At 52.5% G+C, this 17,926-nt stretch overlaps 1 protein-coding gene across 1 annotated transcript in view; it reads left to right on the top strand.

The window, feature by feature from the left end:
• Positions 1–672: 672 nt before the first annotated feature.
• Positions 673–17,926, top strand: part of ABAT (4-aminobutyrate aminotransferase) — a 90,885-nt gene continuing 73,631 nt past the window's right edge. The window contains exon 1 of the mRNA XM_006942340.5: positions 673–822. The gene's annotated coding sequence lies outside the window, so the exon portion shown is untranslated. The remainder of the gene's footprint in view (positions 823–17,926) is intronic.

Raw genomic sequence — 17,926 nt, 5'->3', positions numbered from 1 at the left:
GAAGGAGGTACTACCACTACTGTCTTCATTTACTCTTGAGGAAATTGAGGATCGGATCGGTGGAGTGGCCCGACCTAGATCATGCAGACAGAACCATGGACTTCTAGTCCAGTGCTCTTAGCGTTGCCTCCAGCATGCACAAGCCATCTGTCTTGCAGAGCTGGTGGGCCAGGAGGTGTTAAGTGAGGTGTTAAGGGGCAGCTCCGAGGGCTGATGGAGAGGGCCCTGAGCGCCCGCACTAGGAGGCGGAGAGGAGCAGGGCACCTTACGGATTCTGACTCTGGATCTAGGGTTCCAGAGCCAGAACGCGGCGGGGGGGGGGGGGGGGGGGCAGCTACACTCACCCGCAGACCCCAGGACCCAGGAAAGGGGACAGGAGGTAATTAAGGTCTAGGTTAAATCAACCTATGGAGCCGTCCTCCACCCCGCATTCGCTAGGCTCCCCTCCGGCCTGGTGGGGTTCCTCAGCCTCCTCCTCCACAGCCCCAACCCTCGCTCCCCGGTCCTCGAGGTCCCTCCTCCAGGCCCCCGGCTCCCCCGCCCCCGGAGGCCGGACTCTGCCCCCGCCCTGCCTTCCCCCTCCCCCCGGGGGCGGTGGCCCGTGGCGGGCACGCTCATTGGCTGCGGCGCGAACGAGGGCCGGGGCCGGCAGCGCTGATTGGCCAGCGCGGCTCGGCGGAGCCAGGAAACCCCGCGAGTCGCTGGGGGAAGTGGGGCAGAGACCGGACGCACCCGGAGCTCAGAGCGCAGGAGCCTCAAGTCGGCGCCCGGCACACCGGAGTCCGCAGACCGGAGCCCGCAGACCGGAGCCCGGGCCTGGAGGTAAGGGCCAGGCGCCGGGTAGCGTGGGGCGGGCCCGTCCACCGAGATGGCCTTGCCCCCAGGGAGCAAAAACGGGGCGTCTTCTCCCAGAAACGGGGCCCTCATCCTCTCGAGACGCGGGTCCCCTCCCCGTAAAAGGAGAGGGTCTTTCACCTCCCAGAGAGGAAAATAGCTTCCAATTCCCAAAAGAAAAGGGCTCTTCCTCCGGGCCCCAGGCTCCAGAGGTAGGATTCTCCTGCTCGGTTTACCCCTTGCAATGGAATATGCACCACCCCCCCAAAGTGGGGTCTAGCCTCCACGCGTATCTAGGGCCCCTCTCATCTCTTCGGAGATGGATGCACCTTCCGCCTCCCTCGGAAACTAAGTTTGCATCTCTTGTTCCACCCTCGCTTCTGAATGGTGGGGGTCTTCTCAGCACGTAGATAACAGGACCCTCCCTCCGTGGAAAACGAAAGCCCCCCCAGATGTCCTGGGAAATAAGCCCCTCCTTAAGACCAGGAAATATGAGGGCAGAGACTCAGTATGTCTCACATGAAGCCCCTCACACCCAACAGGGACCACCCTGTGTACCCCACTTCCCAAACTGGACTCTGAGATTTGCCTTCGGATGTGGAGGATTCCCTCCCCCTCCCCCACCCAGCCCATGACCCCCTTCCCACCCATGATGGAGACATGGTTGCCTCAGACACCACCACAGTAAAAGCATTTGGGGGAGGTACTCTCTTCCTCCAACAGATGCATGGTGAGGGCCTTTCATACTCAGAAACAGGACAAGGAGCTGGCCACCCATCTGGACCAAGTCGCCCACCTGACTCCACCTCCCTCTAACCCTTCCAAGCACTCCCCGCTCATGAACACCCTCCACCCACTCTCCCTGCCCCTCCGGAACCCAGTCCTTCCCCGACTGTACCCCCACACCTCACTGCTCCACCTGTTTCCATCCCACCTCCCCTCTCCCACCCACCCCCCCACCCCCTGGGCCACAGATAGGACCAGAGGATGTTGAGTAAGAATGAAGCCCTTAAAGTCAGGATCCTGAGCCTAGGGGCCATTCTAGTACCCTCTGAACTCTGACAGCAGAGATGGCCCCTAAAGGCAACAGGACCACCGCTAGTGTTCAGGATACTCTCCCCTGAGGCAGTCCAGGATCCCTGGAGTAGGGAGTGTCAGATGCAAAGAGGGGGGCCCAGCTTGCTCCCTGGGGCTCCCCTTCCCTCCAGCTCCAGTGGGCACTGCTCAGTGGAACTCCCTGGGCACTCGGCCAAAGGAGGCAGATGCTGCAGGAACCATCCGGAGACAGTGTTGCCATTGTTGGGCCAAGGGTCAGGGTGTTGGTGACTTGAGGGGGGCCGGAACCAGCTCTTATCTGGCAGGCCAGGGTGGAGGACAGGAAGGAGAAAGGCGAGGAGCTTTGCCTTACTCTTTACACCTGCACGCAGGATATGGGGTATGGAGAAATGTGTGTCCGGGAGGCCCAAAGAGGTCAGCCCCGGGGGGAGGCAAGTCTGGAGTGCCAAAGCCCCAAAGGGCTTCTTGGTTAAAGATCTGCTCCCTCATTTGACAGTTGAGCAAACAGAGGCACAAAGAGGGGAAGACACTTGCTCAAGGTCATCCGGCCAGTGGGTGGCAAATCTGGTCACAGTCTTTCCAGGGATCGTGGGGTGCTGGGGTCCAGGACACAGGCTCCAGGCCTCACGTTTACAACTGGGCCTGCTGGCACTGGCCCCTCGGCTTGTCAGAGGAGGCACAGGGGCTCTGAGAATGTCACGGAGGTGGGAAGGAGCAGAGCTGGAACTCAGCATTGCCCCCCCACCCCACAGGCCACGTTGTAGAATCTCTTCCTGAGGGTCTGCACTTCACTGCTCACCCCATGTGATCATGGCACTGAGCCCACCCTACAGCAGCCTCCTGTCCCCGCTCAGAGCATGGCTGCGTTTCCTGAGCCACCGGATGGGGCAGAAGCTGGAACGGGCAGCAGCAGCCTCTCCAGAACCACCCAGCGGGGCAACAGCGACTGGGTCCCTGCACATGGGAGGGTCTTGAGGTGGGGGCTTCTCCCTCCCCTCCCCCCACCCCCGCCACCTCCAGCTAAAGGGTTGGCTGTCATGCTCCAGTTTAGAGCAGGGAGCCAGGTCCAAGGTGCCAAGGCGAAAGTTCAGAGCATCAGGGGAACTGGCCTGCACAGGGGGCAAGAGGTCTGTCTCTGGACCCCTCTTATCTGGGTCTGGAACCCAAATCTGCTCCTTGGTGTGTGATCTTGAGGAGATTATTAATCTTATATCCATATAAAATGAGCTAATCCTCGTCATGTGCGTAGCTGCTACCGCAAATGGGTGGGAGCAATGATTGTGATTTCAAGTGCAAAGTCATAAAACCTTTGTGTTTTAGGACCGCAGACCATAAAGTCAGGGGAGCCAAGAGTTGACTCCTGCCTCCTGCTGGCGGGGGAACCTTGGGCAAAGTCACTCCCTCTCTGAGCCTCAGTTTCCTTACTTCTGAATGAGGTTGTTGGCGGGTAGGCCTCAGAGGAGAGAGAGCTGTAGACCAGGCCTTCTCATCCTCAGCAGTGCTGACACTGGGGGCAGAATAATTGTCAGTGTCAGGGGCTGTCCTGTGCACCGAGGATGTTTAGCATCATTCTTGCCCCTCTAGCTACTAGGTGCCAGTAGAAACCTCTCTAGTTAGGCCACCTAAACTGTCTCCAGCCATCTCCAGCTGTCCCCTGGGGGGCAGAATCACGCCCACCCCTCTCACTACCGCATGTGTCTTGTATACCCTTGATGCTTGACTTAAAACACATTCCTTCTCCTTGCTCGGTCGGGCTCCCTTCTCTGCTTTCTGCACGATGGAGGGGGGTGGTGTCCAGCCACTGAGCCTCCCCGTGTTAATGAGAATCTCAATCCTTCGTATTAAATAATACTTTGCTGGGGCGCCTGGGGGGGTCAGTCGGTTGAGTGTCCAACTTGAGCTCAGGTCATGATCTCATGGTTCACGAGTTCGAGCCCTGGAGCCTGCTTTAGATTCTGTGTCTCCCTCTCCCTCTGCCTCTTTCCCACTCACACTTTGTCTCTCTCTCTCAAAAATAAATAAACATTAAAAAAAATTTTTTTAAAGCCCTTTGCTACCTCCAGAGCGCCTCCTGTGCATTGCTCTGGGCCTCCCATCTTACAGATGAGCAAAACCAAGCCTCACCGAGGTTACATGGCTTGTCTAAGGGCGTTACTCCCTTCCCTGCTAGAGGTCAAAGAAATGTTGATTCCAGCAAGAGTTTCAGAAATAACCTGGTTCTGGAGCCTTCTTTGGAAGGTCATCTGGCCATCTCTTCCAGAACTCAAACTGCATGCCCTTTGGCCCAGCTCTCCTTCTTCTAGAAATGTTCACTCGTGCACACAGGTAGATGGACACAAGAGTAAAAATGAGCATAGCACAGCACACAGAGGTTGACAGACTTGCTCTAGGTCACTCAGCCAGGAAATACAGGCTTGGGACTCAGGCCCAGTCCTGAAGCCCAGGCTGGGGCCCTTTGCCTCGACCCCGCCGCTGGAGAAGCCTAGCCCCCGGCCCCAGCGTCAGGCACATTTCTGCCTGGACCCGTCCCTTTCTCTGGGGAAAGCATTCACACCAGCAGTTCCAGCTGCTGAAACTCAGAGTTCTGGAGTCTCAGAGTTCTGGAGACAGGAAGCTGAGGCCTCCCTGCCCCAGGCCCCAGGCCGAATCTCTGCCTGGGCCTTGAGGGAGCTCCTTCTAAAACTCCCAGTGGGCCCGGGGGTTGGACGAGTGCAGCTGGACTGGGCTTCTACCAGCACGATGGCCTCACTGCATGACCACTAGACCCCCTCAGCATTTCATTTCCCCATCTTTGGCCTTTTCTGCTTCTAAGAATGCGTATGTACAAGTTTTGGTTTTAGTTCTTTGGGCTCATCAGCCTGCAGGTGAACTCCTCGGTCATGTGATCAGCCACGTGGTAATTCCTCTTTTGACCTTTTGAGGAACTTCCAAGAGACGCCATTTTCCATTCACACCATTAGGTGTGCAAGGGGCCCCGTACTTCCACATCCTTACCAATGCTGGTTGTGTTCCAATTATATTCATTATTATTATTATCGTTATTGTTGTTATTATCAGTTACCGCCGTTCTAGCATATGTGAAGCAATACCTCATGGTGGTTTTGATTTGCATTTCTCTAGTGACTCATGAGCTGCTTGTTGGCTGTTTGTAGATTTTCTATGGAGAAATGTCTATTCAAGCCCCTTGCTCATTTTTGAATCGGGTTGTCTTTTTGTTGTTGAGTTTTCAGAGCTCTTTATAGACATGAGTGTATTTTTGTGTTGCGCGTTTTCCTCTTGCATGGAAACATCTGCTCAGCTCCTGTGGGTCGGGCACTGTCTTGTGACCTTGGGAGACCCAGGGGACTACAATACAGTTACTGCCCACAAGGGGCTCACGGTCTAGAGAAAAGCTTCTCAACCTCAACACTATTAACTGTGCTGTGGGGGGCTGTTCTGTGCATGGCAGGATGCTTGGCATCATCCCTGGCCCCTACCCCACCAGATGCCAGTAGTGCCTCCACCCCTGTGTGACAACCAAAAATGTGTCCAGATTTTGCCAAATGTCCTATGGGGGCAAACTTGTTCTCCCTGGTTGAGAATCACTGGTTTAGAGGCTAAGAGAGATCTGCGTATCTGCAATTTCAGTCATATCTCTTGTGCCTAAGAGGGTTCATGGTGGGCGTTTCAGGACATACTTGCTGGATGTTGGGTGGGTGAGTGGATGGGTTGATGGGTGCATGGATGCATAGACCCCACCACTTTTTGGTTGGATAAATTGATGGAGGAGTGTACGAATGGATGGATGAATAAATGAATGCAATTTACAAAGCCCAGACACGAGCCCAAAATTCTCCCATGGGCAAACAAAACACTGTTCTTCAAACTGGAATATTCTACCCCTTTCTCTCTGCCTAGCACGGTAGTTCTCACACTTGAGCATAAGAAGCCCCTGGAGGGTTTGTTAACACACAGATTGGTGGGTCCCACCACCAGACTTGATGATTCAGTAGAATCACGGGCCTGGCAGAATGCTCTGAGCCTAGTTTCCATGTTCTTTGACATCCCTGCACCAGACTCCCCAACCTTGCCAATCTGTCTGTCCTCAGAGGTCTATAGGCTTAACTCCCAACGTCTCCCATTTAGGTGCTCACATTTACTGCCTTGAACTATTGTCAGCAGGCTGGAAGTCTGTCCCTTGGCCACACTGAGAATTTCTTCAAAGCTGCGACCCATTGTGTCCTAGCACCTTGCTGCTGAAAGCAAGGTACAGAGCCCAGCAGCATCACGACATCTGGGTGCTCAGTAGGATGCAGACCCTTGGGGCTCCTGGGTGGTTCATTCAGTTAAGCACCCAGCTTCCACTCAGGTCATGATCTCACGGTTCCTGAGTTTGAGCCCCATGTTGGGCTCTGTGCTGACAGCTCAGGGCCTGGAGCCTGCTTCAGATTCTCTGTCTCCCTCTCTCTCTGCCCCTTCCCTGCTCACGCTCTGTCTCTCTCAAAAACAAATAAACATGAAAGGAAGGAAGGAAGGAAGGAAGGAAGGAAGGAAGGAAGGAAGGAAGAAAGAAAGAAAGAAAGAAAGAAAGAAAGAAAGAAAGAAAGAAAGAAAGAAAGAAAGAAAGAAGGAAAGAAAGAAGATGCAGGCTCTTGGGCCCCTCACAGGCCTACAGAATGCAAATCTACATTTTAACATTATCCCAGGTTGGCAGTCGGTGGGGGTTGGGGGAGGCGGGACTCACGGTCACATTCGAGTTTGGGAAGCTTGTGCTAGGACTTCTCTATCGCCCTCCCAACTCAGAAGCTAAGCCCGGCGTAGCTTTGCTGATGAGTTACTCCGGCAGCATCTGTTCCAAGGTAAATGGTATCTGGACCGGAACATCATTCAGGCATTATTGGTCGGTCCTATCTTTGCCTTACCCACTTTATTGCCTGGAATGTCTGAACTGATGGCTTCGTGCAGGGGAAGACAGAGGCCCAGAGGGGCGGTACCTTGCTCAGGGTCGTGACTACAGTGAAGCAGAATGGAAACTGGGGAGGAGCACCCGGAGAGGCTTAGTGTCAACGGTGGTGAGACGCGGAATCACGGGGTGGGAGGGCAGTGGCCTGAAGCTGCTGGCTTTGCTGTTCCAAAGTGGAGAAATGGGAGATTGCTGAAAAAGTAGGCCAAGAACCAGAATGTAAGTGTATTCTTTCACTTATCCAACAAGTATTAATTGGGTGCTTAGCAGATGCCAGACCCCGGCATCGTGTATATGGTATTGAGCAAAGAGAACAAGGTGTCACCCTCAGTGGCTTCTGCCTAGGTGGGCAGTCTGACGTTCATTCATTCATTAACGTGTCCATTTATTGTACAACTCTCATGTGTCCTGTGCATTACTAGGCGTGTGTGTGCGTGTGACGAGGGAGAGATGGAGACCCAGCTGCTCACACCGGAGGATCCTCTAGGTTGGCTGTGGGGAGACAGACCCAGAACAATTGCCATTCAGCGAGATGTGTCCCCGGGGAAGGCTGGGGGCACATAGAGGCTGGAACTCAGAGAAACCCTGGGGATGCTGGGGAAGAAATTTCAGGAAGAAAGGGCAGGCAAGATGTTCTTGACAGAGATAACATGAACAGAAGCTCAGAGACTTTGTGGGAAACTGTTGAAATCTTCAGGGGGAAAAAAAGGGGGTGGCTAAAACCATGAGTCCCGTGCAGATGCAAAAAGGAATACTTGTTCAAGATTGTTTTAAGCTCGTTCAGTGAGGGAACCGGCAGATGTTAGAACGGGCCCAAAGGCAAAGTCAACTAAAGCACAACTATGTATGTGGAGGAAAGGAATATTGAAATGAACTGCAAATGGAGGGGGGAAATGATTGGACAAGACAGAATTTGCTTGTGTATCCATTTCCTGCAACTTACAAAGCTTTGGGGAAAATAGCTCAAAGAGAGTGAACAAGGCTAGAAATCAGATAACCTGAAAGTTTGTCCTGTACACAGATAATGCCTAATACTTCATTGAGGGACAGTTTTTTCCCCTGTAAAACCTGTGTTCAGAGGATGGGGGGAGGTCTTTGGTAGAGCACAGCATGGGTGAGTGAGGAGAGGCAAAGCTGTTGGAGGGCCAGAGAGATCATGGACATCCAGGTGACCCATGATAATAAGTGGACTTGACCAGAGACCAGTAGGGAACCACGGAAGGATGTTAAGCAAGGATGTGACCTGATTTGATTAGCACTGGAGAAAGATCCTTCCGGAAGCTGGGTGGAGAGCAGTCCCCAACTATAGGTGCCTTTTAACAGAGAAACCTGTTAAAAGATGAGATGATGGGGACATCGCCTAGAATAAGGCTTGGCAAATTTCTTTTGTAAAGGGGCAGATAGTCAATACTTGAGCCTTTGCACCCATATAGTTACAGTCCAGCAGCCATAGACAATGTAGCGAATGGGGAGTCTATGTTCTAATAAAACAAAAGTGGGCCGGTGGGCCTGGGCCAGTTGTCCAAGAGTGGTAGTTGAGTGGCTAGAGCTGTCCATGGTTTTGACAAGCCTCCTGCACCTAGATGTTTAGAACCCATTGGCAGCTCTCCTGGGGGAACCCAGGGACACCTTCTCCCATTTGCCTTTAAGCACGAGCTCCCTGAGGGAACCAGACAACCCCTGGGGCAGATCGCTGGCCTTCAAGCAAAAGCTTTTAGGACCTCAAAGCTCCTCTGGGGCAAGGTTGACCCAACGGCCTCTTACAAGCAGCCAAAAGAGCAAGCCACCGTGGCAGGGCCGTTCCTGGGTGGGAACAGAGCCTGCCTCCTGTCTCCTTGGCCAGAGCTGTAAATAGCTCTCTGCTGGCTGTGCAGGCTGAGCGCCCTTCTGGGGACAGGCTGGAAATGAGCACACGAAGGAGCACTTGTGCAAATTACTGCCTGCATGTGGGTTTGCGCGCCTGGCATCCTTCCCCAGGCCTAAGTGCACAGTCCTCCCCGGGGCCAAAGGCAGGGCTCACAGAAGAGCCACACACACAAGGACATGGGCCTCCTGACCCGGGGACGGGGTCCAGGAGGGATTCAGAGCTGGGCTGTTAGAGTCATGAGAAGCCAGAGGGACAAGAGGAAACATTCGGAGGACCCTGGAACAGAGTTTCAGCTTAGTCTCTGCCCACCTAATGACAGCCCGTCACCCATAAATAGCAGGCAGCTCGTATTTGCCGAGAATGCAGTGGCTGCTAGGGTTATTCTAAGGGTTTTCTGTGTAGTTGCTCGTGTCATTGCGTGCAACAACCCTGGAGGAAAGGCCGGTCAGATTGCTGAGGTGGGCAATGCAGGCCCAGAGAAGATGGCAGGCTCAACCTGGCCCTCAGAGTAACAGCCCCGTGTGTGCGGAGAAACCCAGGCTTACAGACTCCGAGGCCCCAAGCCCTGACTCTGAGCCATGTGGATGCCGCTGGCTGTGCCCTCCTGATCCCAAGCCCCACCCCATCCTCGCCCTCCCCTCCCCTCCCCTCCCCACGCTCTCTGACCTCTGCTACTTATCAGTCGAGGGTAATCATAATGTCTTATCACTTGGGGCGCCTGGGTGGCTCAGTCAGTTACGTGTCCGACCTCAGTCCAGGTCATGATCTTGCGGTTTGTGAGTTCAAGCCCTGTATCAGGCTCTGTGCTGACGGCTCAGAGCCTGGAGCCTGCTTCAGATTCTGTGTCTCCCTCTCCCTCTGCGCCTCCCCGACTTGTGTGCGCTCTCTCTCTCTCTCTCTCTCTCTCTCTCTCTCTCTCTCTCTCTCAAAAATAAACCTTAAAATTTTTTTAAAAAACAATGTCTTCTCCCTTGACCGGCAGTTTGGGGGGGACCAGCTGCTGTGTGGCAAATGAGAAAGCAGAATTGAAAAGTCAGAAACGCTGAATAAGACCTATGGTGGGCAGAGAAAGTCCAAAGCACTTCCTTCAGCAGCCACCGCCCACAGACAACTCGGACTGTTTGTGGTGACTGATCCCTTTCGGCCACGTGCACCCCCTCGCTGGCCTGCTGTAAGAGTGTGGGTTGAGGTCGGTTTCTTGGTTGCTCCTATGGGGTCCAGGGAAAAGTCACACACTCAGAAAGCAGCTGTGTCGTGCCGGCTTGCTCAGGGTGCTGGAGATTGTGACGTCTGGACCTCAGTTTCCTCATCTGTAAAATGGCAGCAACAATACGTCTTGGGGCAGCATGTTGCTGGTTATTGGGGGGATGATAAGGGCGAACGTGGTTGAGTGCTCTCTACCTGCCAGACACCAGGCTCCGTTTGGATAATCTCCCTTAACGCTCTCAGTAACCCAGGTGGTAAGGTTGTCTTGTGTGCATGAAGGCAGAATCAGAGAGTTTTAAAATCTCTTTACCAAGGTCAGAGGTAGGAAGAGCCAGAAACTGGACTTGATCCCGAGACCTGCCTGGCTCCAAAACCCATCTTCAAACATGTTTCACTGGAGACCTCCAAGGTTCAGAGAGTCAAAATCCCTCATTCCTCTGTTCCCATGCCTTCCTCTGCCCAGTCTGTATGCGCTTGTTCTGTTTTTAACTTCATTTACTTATTTATTTTGAGAGAGAGAGAGAGCGTGCACACGCATGCACATTTGAGTGGGGCAGAGAGAGAGGGAGAGAGAATCCCAAGCAGGCTCCTCACTGTCAGTGCAGAGCCTGACACGGGGCTTGAACCCACGAACCATGAGATCATGACCTGAGCCGAAGTCAGATGCTTAACTGGCTAAGCCACCCAGACACGCCTGTATGTGCTTATTCTGTTTTTAAGTGATAATTAATTTATTTTCCGAATCAGCAAAGTAGCATGTGGTAAAATACTCAAGCGAGACACCTCGGTTTACAGAGGAAAGTAAATTTCCCTCATCCACATCTCTTGGGCCCCTTCCTCTGCCTAGAGGCAGCTCCATACTTTACACAGGGTCACCGTTTTGTGCTTTGTTCTTTATCCTTAATACATCATAGTCATTTCACACATGTGCGAATATTTCCATGGGATAAATTCCTAGGAGTGGAATTGCTACATCAAAAGGTGTGTGTGTGTGTGTGTGTGTGTGTGTTGTTGTTGTTGTTGTTTTCCCAAATACTTTGGAAAGTGTTTTGTGTACAGAAGCCAACCCCGAACAAAAAAGAACAGCTCAGTCTTTTTTCACGAAATTGGCAGTCATATGACCAAGAACCAGGTCAGCAAGAAACAGCAGGTCCTTCGTGCCCTTCTCAATCGTGATCCTACCCCTGCGGTGCCCCTTCCGGTCCCTCCCACCCTTCCTTGCTCTTCCGTAGTTGCACTTGTCCCACCTGAGGATACGTGCTTTGTGGCAGATTAGTTTTGTCTGGTTTTTTCCATCGTGCTCCGTTGTGTCTAGCTTCTTTTGCAGGCCATGACATCCGCAATCTATCCATGCTGCACCTTGTAGCATCGTCCATTTGTTTCCTTTCTTGGCCAGTAGTCCAGGGTGTACATAGTGGTTTTTAAATTTTCCCTACTTACTGGGGCACCTGGGTGGCTCAGTCGGTTAAGCATCCGACTTGGGCTCCGGTCATGATCTCGCAGTTCATGAGTTCAAGCCCCACATCAGGCTCTGTGCTGACATCTCAGAGCTTGGAGCCTGCTTCCGATTCTGTGTCTCCCTGTTTCTGCCTGTCTGTCACTTGCACTTTGTCTGTGTGTCTCTCTCTCTCCCAAAAATAAATGAATGTTAATTTTTTTTAATTTCCCTGCTTACTAACTGAATTTTATCATCTCTTTTATGTGTTTCTTGGTCATTTGGATTTGCTCTTTTCTAAAGTTAGCCTGTTCATGTCTCTTGTCCATTTTTCTTTTGAGTTGTCAATTTTTTTGATTGCTTTGTAGGAGTTTTTGTCATGCTTGGTAAAATTGTCCCTTTGGCAGTTATAGATTTTGCAGATATCTCCTACCCTGTGGTGTGATTTTCATTTTCAGTGGTGACTTTTGGCAATAGGAATTTTTAATTTTTATGTGGCTCACATTCCTTTATGGTTAATGCTTTTTGTGTCCTGTTGGAGAAACTCGAGGTCATCCACGGTTACTCCCCTCTTATCTCCGAAAAGCTTTCTGATCTATGTCTCCTACCACCCGGGGTTGATTTTTATATATTGCGTTAGGGAGGATCACAACACATTTTTCTTCCCATGGGGATAATGTAACCAGCCCAATATCACTGCCACTTTGTCAGAAACCAAGTGTTCCATATTAGCATAGGTCTGTTCTTGTATTCTCTGTTCTGCTGCATTGGTATGTTTGTCTTTACCCCACGTTGTCTTAACTACAGTAGCTTTAGAATATGATAGAATGTGCCACATCGCCCCCCGAAGAGACTTACCAGTCAACACTTCCAACAATTTATCAAAAATGTATGGAGAGCCCAGTGTGGTGCCAAACAGTGTGATGTTAGGGTTACTGTTGTTGCTTTTTTTTAATATTTAATTTTGAGAGGGAGAGAGAGAGGGAACAAGCCGGAGAGGAGCAGAGAGAAGTGGAGACAGAGGATCTGAAGCAGATCTGTGATCACAGAGGTGAGCCTGATGTGGGGCTCGAACTCACAAACCGTGAGATCATAACTTGAGCCGAAGTTGGATGCTCAACCGACTGAACCACCGAGGTGCCCCAAGGGATGTGGTTTTAAGCACAGCTTAAAGAGTGTTGCGGTCTTGTAAGCAGTCAAACATGAGCCAAATAATTGTACAAACAGAGGTGCCGTGTAAATGTGGGGGTGCCACAAAAGGGAGAGGGAGGCCTGTGGGTCCAAGAGTGTGTGAAGAGGGGGATTTGATCTGGTGAGACAGGGTCAGGGAAGGCTTCCTGGAGGAGGTGTATCATGAGTGGAATAGGAATTAAGGAATCAGAAGCAAAGGAAAAGCATTTGGGGGTAGTGGGAACAGCATCTGCAAAGGCTCTGAGGCAGAAGCCTGCATAGGACAGACACTGGATCCAGTTGGCAGGACTCAGAGGGAGGGGAAGGTGATATGCATGGAGATCAGAACCGTGAGCAGGGCCAGGCCTCCAGGCCTTTGAACTGTGTTCAAGGGCTGGGTTTTATGCACCAAGAACAATTACCCTGAGCAAATAACAAGAGTCTCCTTGAATCTTCCAGATTAAGAGCAGTTCCAGGAGCCCTTTCAGCACCCGTGGGGTGGCTTCTTTACAGGAGGAAGTAGTGCAGCAACCTCAAGAGCGACAGCTCGGTTCCCTCTAGCCCCTGGCAGCGAGCGTCTCGGTTTTGCCAGCCGTGCAAGCCCAGCCCTCCCACGCGGGTCTGCCTGGGTTCCGCCAGCACGGTGTCAGGTCTGGAGCCCTTCTGCCCGCAGCCTGGCAGCCGCGTCCTGCCTGCTGGGCCCTTCTGGGTGCGCCTGATGCTGTGGGCCGGAATTCTTCCTTCCTCTTGCTCTTCATCATCATCTCTGCTCATCACCCTGGCGGGCGCTGTTATCCTCACTCCACAGATGAGAAAACGGAAACCAGAGAGCTTAAGTCACTTGCCTAAGAGCACACAGCATCCAAGGGACAAACATGACTGTTTCCAGCTCTCTGTCAATTTAATTTCTCTTTTTTTGAATGTTTGTTTATTTTTGAGAGAGAGAGAGAGAGAGAGAGGGCACAAGCAGGGAGGGACAGAGAGAATGGGACAGAGAATCTGAAGCAGGCTCTGTGCTGACAGCAGCGAGCCCCACATGGGGCTCAAACTCGTGAACTTCAAGATCATGACCTGAGTCGAAGTCAGACGCTCAACCGACTGAGCAACCCAGATGCCCCCAAATTTAACTTCTTAAACCCGAGTGGTACTTTGTTTCTTTTCAGAATAAGGAGTGGGTCAGACTGATGAGGAAACTCACCTGAGTAAGTGCCACACTGTTCTAGGTCAGGCTCCTTGCCTGGGCTGCACTGATGGGTTCCTAGGCCTAAGGCCCCTGGTCCTGCTCTTGAGACCGATGTTTTAATTTGGTCGCCAGTGTGGGGTTCTGGTTCTTTCTGCACTAAGTCAAGTAATTGAGAGGCTTTTAATCACGAGATACGTCTGCTGGGTTTTTGCAGAATCGGGAGGTGTGGAGGAGATCTGAATACACCAGCACTCAAAATCTCATTAAACGGGCCCGTCCCTGTTTTGGGACGGCAGATCCAGACAGAGCCGACAAGATTGATGTTGTTTTCATGAATCCAGGCATCTGTTGTGTTCTTTGTGTGTTTCCAAGGCAGGAATTTGTTGGCAAGAGAATAAGGAAGCTGGGAGCTTCGGGAAGGTTTCAGAGCCCAGAGAAGATGGTGTAGATTGCGGATACGGATTGGCTTTCCCCTGTGCGGTGGGATGTGTCAGGGGGAATACAGACTGCCCTGAGTCCCTGCCTCTGGCCGACCGTGCTGCCTGCATTCGGCACACTCCGCTTACGGAGCATCTGCTCTGTGCTGGGCAGGCAGTGTGCTGCAAGCACCCTCTCCGGAGCCCCCGGACGACCCTGGGACGTGATTTCAGACTATTTTGCGGAGAAAGAGCCATTACAAAACTTGCACCAGCTCCCCAGAAACCAAGTGTGGGAACCGCGGCTAGAACGGCTTCAGCAGAAGCGCTTTGTTGGTTGGCTCACACCCACGTGGTATTGCATCGCCTTGGCAGGGGTGATCTGCCTTTGTCCTTTAGGGGGAGGGGACTTCAGGGTGCCTGTGGGGCTCAGCCAGCTGAGCGTCCCGCTCCTGATCTCAGCTCAGGTCTTGATCTCAAGGCTCGTGAATTGGAGCCCCACGTCAGCGAGGAGCCTGCTTGGGATTCTGTCTCTGCCCTTCCCCTGCTTGCGTGCTCACTTGCTCTCTAAATAAATAAATAAATAAATAAATAAATAAATAAATAAATAAGAGGGGATCTCCATCAGGGCAACTGTACCCCGTCCCTCCCCCCACGCCAGAGGACATTTGGCAAGGTCTGGACATGTTGGCTTGTCACAGCTGGGGCAGGGGACGGAAACATTGGCACCCAGAGAGTAGAAGTCAGGATGTTGCTAACCGTCCTGCAGTGGACAGGACAGCCCCCACTGCACGCAGCAAAGAATGATCTGGCCCACAAAATCGAGGCTGCTGAGGTTGAGAGACCCTGCTTAAGGGGCACGCCTTTTCCATACCTTTTCTAGAGTTATCTGAGGGCGTTTCTGTTGAGGAGCTCATCTCTCCCTAGCACGTTGTCCCCGGCGATTGCTTCTCACAGGGTTTCTGGATCTTTCTCCCACTGGGTTGGGGGAACTCTGCCTTGGGAGTCGGTAAAATGCTTTAGATGACGACAGTAAGGAGAGGGCAGCGGAGCCCATGATGTTTAGCTCAGCGTAGATTTTAACTCACCCTTCCGGATCCTGCATTCCAGAGAGCTTCCAACGGTACAGACTCGCCCCTGTGTTGTGGATGAGTTGAGAAAAATGAAAAATCCCCCACAGGGACCTGAAACCCTGAGTTCCTGCCACATCGCATTCCTACCCTCCTTCTGGGGACGAGGAATGCTCATCAACTCAGGCCGGGCTGCTCAGCACGGTGGGCCGGAGGTCCTCGCAGTGTTCATGCAGGGGTGTCGTGTGAACGCCTGTCTGGAGGGAATGAGCAAGCTCGCAAGCCTCTCCGTGCCCTGTGTGTAGGGGTCATGCTGCTCTGCCCAATGGGAAAAACACTTTCCGGCTACGGTTAGGGAGAGATTCGCCTGGTGCAGGCCTTGGAAGGAGTGAAAGTTCTGTCGTAGGAGATCCTGGGCTGTAACTGAATTTTCCCCAGGGGCTGGTAATCTTTAACCTGGAGAAGGTTATAAAACGAGGCATGTTCCCCCTCCAGTGCCACAAAGTCCTGCCGAGGCTCAGCTCAGGGCCGCGGGGACCCCTCTCTGCATCCTGCCCCCAACGTGAGTGAGCAGAGCCATGTGCAGGGCTCAGGGGTGTCCGTGCAGGGGGCGCACAGCCCTCGCCGCTGGGTAGCTACGTCACTGGTCCGGAGGCAGCTCAGGGCTCTGCTTTTCACAGGCAACTAAAGGGCGCATGTAACGCCTTGACTAACCTCCGTTCCTAGTGCTTTACACGTATTGTTATCTAACCCCCAGGGTAGGTCCTGGTCTCATCCATATCTGGCAAACGAGGAAACTGAGGCACAGAGCGCCTAAGTCACTTGCCCAAGATCCTACACGGTTGAAATTTTGAAATTTCCATCTGAAGTGATCAAACGTTCAAGGACAGTCTGGCCCAGAGGGGCAGCCGCCTCTGGTTTGGGACAGGTCCCCGTCATTCATTCGTCATCCCTGGGCTCCCCTTCTCACAGGGGTTTACCCCTCTCTGCTGTAATTCTCCATTCCTCTGTCTCCAGCACTAGACCATGAATCCCATGAGGATACAGGCCTTCCATGTCCCTTCTGTGTCCCCAGCATCGTCCCAGGATCTGGCATAAAGTGAACATGAGGCCAGTGTTGGTTGAATGAATACATGAATACATTATCTGGATTAACGTTTTTGCAGAAGTTCTTGACAGGGTTCCGTGTATATTTAGGACCCAAATTTGCTCAGAGGGATTTCTTTTGTTTCATCTTTCCTGTTTGTTTTTGTTTCCCCCAATAAGCTTTTTGTTTTGATATCATTGTACATTCACACGAAGTTGTAAGAAATAATAGATGCCGTGTGCCCTTCACCCAGTTTCCCAGTGGTCGCGTCTTGCCAGAAAATCGATATTGACGCCATCCACTGAGCATACTCAGATTTCTTCTGTTTTACATGCCCCCACCTTGTATGTCTTTAAACAACAATGATTTCCGCCTCCACGAGGGGGATAGTTAAAACCGAAAGGTGACAGCATCTCAGGGTGACTCAGGGCTTGGGTCTGGGATCTTCAGAGCTAGAGGCTGTGGATGGTGAGGTTGGGCAACCCTGCAGGTGCCTGGTTACCTGAGATCAGTAACCTGTCCACAGGTTCGAATCCTAGGCCGGCTGCTTCCCAGCAGTGAAACCCTGATTAACCTGTCTGTGCCTCCACTATAAGATGGGGTAATAACATCATATCTTCTTCAGTGGTCGCTGTGGGGATTAAATGAGGTAGTACACAGAGACCCTTGGAAGAGTGCCTGACACAGAGTAATTGCTCGGTGGACCGCTGCATTATCATTGCCATTATTTCTTTAAATTGAATTCATTTGCTTTATTCACAGAGTTTCGCTCCCAGGCACCCGTATCCCCACACCGATGCAGTTTTAGACCCTAGGATCTGGAGTGACTCAGCAGGTGCCTTCTACCCATGTGTGTTGGGAAGTCACGTGACTCTGAGCCTCAGTTTCCTCCTCTGGAGAATGGGCATGATATTAGAACCCACATGAGATTTTGGTTGTCAAGGACCCTCAAGAGATGGGACCCATTTTTCAAGAGCTAATTATCTAGCTCTTAAAGGTTTTAAATTTGAGATTCCCAGTCGCTGCCTCCACTTTGCTAAAAGAGGGGCTGGTGTTCTGGCGGAATGGGCATTTGGAAGTGGCTGTGACAGGTGCACTCCGGAGGCTGAGGCACCCCCGGAGTGACTTAGGGATCTGACCTTGCATCACGTCCAGGCAGGAGCTCCCAGGCAGAGAAGGAAGAGAAAAACGAGTCAGGCCACCACATCCTGAGTTCCAGTTTGGGGACACAGCTCCGTGCTCCCTTCTTCACCCACGTGCTGCTCTTCCCCAACCACCTCCCTGTTCCAGATGCATTTCACAGGAGCACAGGGCCCCGCGGGCTGTGTTCTGTCCGTGCCTGAGCTGAGCCCGAGCCGCTGGGACTGGGGCCACTGGCATCCACCCTGTGACCAGAGCTCTTTGTTCTGAGTGTCCTCAAGCTTTGCTGGGGGACGGCCTTCACCAATAAGAGTGGCATGTCGGTGCCACAGGTTTCAAGAGAAAGTTGCTGAGTGTACATCTCCCCACTTAAGCTGGCACCGTGGCGGGGGCGGGGGCGGGGGGCACTCCTCAGAGGTTTCTGTTAAAAGACCGAATGAGAAGCAGATGGTTGGTTCCTACTGGCTGTGGTAAGAGGCCGGCGCCTTGCCGTCACTTCCATTTTCTGCAGGAGCCAAGT

The sequence above is a fragment of the Felis catus genome, chromosome E3 (genome assembly GCF_018350175.1).
Source record: "Felis catus isolate Fca126 chromosome E3, F.catus_Fca126_mat1.0, whole genome shotgun sequence".
Taxonomy (NCBI): domain Eukaryota; kingdom Metazoa; phylum Chordata; class Mammalia; order Carnivora; family Felidae; genus Felis; species Felis catus.
Note: the sequence above shows the minus strand (reverse complement) of the source record. Positions and strands in the feature narration are given on the sequence as shown.